General features: G+C 34.7%; 1 protein-coding gene across 1 annotated transcript in view; it reads right to left on the bottom strand.

Annotated features, from left to right (window-relative positions):
* LOC105534982 (dynein heavy chain 14, axonemal) overlaps positions 1-2,151 on the bottom strand; it is a gene marked incomplete at its 3' end in the record, with an annotated part of 322,900 nt that overhangs the window by 307,897 nt on the left and 12,852 nt on the right. The gene's annotated exons all lie outside the window — the stretch shown is intronic.

Raw genomic sequence — 2,151 nt, 5'->3', positions numbered from 1 at the left:
TGATCACCATTGCACTATAGCCCCCAACACTGAAAATAAAGAAAAGACATACTTCTATTTCAGTAATAGTCTAGAACTGAAAGTACTAAGCTATCTCAGTGAAGACTAACTGTTGAGTAGGGAGTGGGAGTTCGGTTTTTCCAACATCTCATTTCTGGAGAAGGGGAGAATTAGAAAGCAACACCATTCTTGAGATCTCATTTTATTGGCCTGAGGAAATGCTATGGAGGAATATGGCATCTTAGAGGATAAACATTTTGTTTTCTCTTAATAGCAGATAAATACATTTTATTGTGAGAATCAGGAGAGGGAAGATTATCATTAAAGAAATTTAAAAGTAGAATAAAACTCCCAAAATCAACATAGTGAAAAAAAAAAAAAGAGGGAGGTCACTGAAGATCAGCCAATCAATAGAGCAAAAATAAGGACAAAAACTTTAAGGAAAAAGTAAAATATAAGGTGAAATGGAAAAAAAGTGCATTAATTGTTATAAGTTAACAAACTGATTTTTCTTTTTAAAAGATAATTATTAACTGAGTTATAAAACAAAATTCAGAATTACACTATTTATAAGAAGCACACTTGAAGAGAATATAAAAAATAAAGCAATGGGCAAAAATTAACTTGGCAAATATACATACACAAAAGAAACAGAAGTCAGTTTTTATCAGGCAAGTTAAAAGTACTTTAAAGATTTTTATAACGTTTTGATAAACGACATGCTTTGTGAAGATGATTTAACAGTCATAAACTGGCTGGGCGTGGTGACTCATGCCTGTAATCTCAGCACTTTGGGAGGTAGAGGTGGGTGGATCACGAGGTCAGGAGTTCAAGACCAGCCTGGCCAAGATGGTAAAACCCCATCTCTACTAAAAATACAAAAAAATTAGCCGGGCCGGTGGCACGCGCCTGTAATCCCAGCTACTCTGGAGGCTGAGGTAGAGAATTGCTTAAACCTGGAGGGACGGAGGTTGCAGTGAGCCGAGATCGTGCCACTGCACTCCAGCCTAGGCGACAGAGTGAGACTCTGTCTCAAAAATAAATAAATAAATAAATAAACAAATAAATAAACAGTCATAAACCATACAGTATAGAAGCTACTATATATAGGAAAAACCACCAGAAATGCAAGAAGAAATTTATTTAAAGCATAATTATAATGAAAAGTTTTAAACAGATTTTCAGGATTTGTATATGTCTGATACACAAAAAATAAATAAGGATATAGAAGAAATATGTAATATCCTAAAACTATTAATTTGTAAGAGTAGAACTTTATAGACAGTATTATAATGACATAACTTAATTTTTCCTCCCACTTTTGGGGGTTTAAATGAAGAAAAGACCTTTGGATAAAATATACATCAATACCCAAGACTTTTCTGGTCACAAAGAGATAATAAAGTCCTCTGGTCACTTTTAATTTTAAAAATCCATAAATTAAAAATCAAGTCCCTATGTATTAATAATAGTCAAGGCTCCAAAATTTATTTAAAATTAATGTCTGCAGTAGAGAAGGTGGGTGTGTAATTAGCTGCTTTTGTATTTGTATGCCTTTTATTTATTCAATTACTTCCAGTTCCTAGCCACATTTTCTGACCCCTCCAGGGGTATAGTAGGAGACAGGAGGAGAGAGAAGAGGCAGAAAATGTCTTTACTGCCTGCCACTGTCTGACCTGGCATTAACGTCTCTGAGCTGGGCAGATGTTTAGAGCTGACTCTGTCTCATGTAGAGCACTCACAGATTCCTCAGTGATTCTCCACTGGGAACCCCACAACTGTAATTTCCTGGTTCTTTAGGTTTCTGTTGTAGATTCTCTTCTAGTCTCCCTATACACATAAACAAGGGCATTGTCATTCACTCTGTTGATTTCAACAACCACTTGTTTCTGATCATTTAAATATATATATTTCCAGTTTAGATACTTTCTTGATACCCAGATAAGTATATCTGGTTATCCCTACTTGAATATTATTATGCAATTTAACAAGTACTATGTTCCTCCTCCCAATAATTTGCATCACTGCCCACCCTGTTGCCCAACCCAAAACCTGAAAACATAATTAACTTTATCTTATTCCTTATATTCAGTCAATACCATATCCTCTTGATTCATCTCCTAGATGTATCTCATATCTATATATTGCTCA

The sequence above is a fragment of the Mandrillus leucophaeus genome, unplaced genomic scaffold, assembly GCF_000951045.1.
Source record: "Mandrillus leucophaeus isolate KB7577 unplaced genomic scaffold, Mleu.le_1.0 Scaffold1005, whole genome shotgun sequence".
NCBI lineage: Eukaryota > Metazoa > Chordata > Mammalia > Primates > Cercopithecidae > Mandrillus > Mandrillus leucophaeus.
This window is presented reverse-complemented; position numbering and strand designations above follow the sequence as displayed.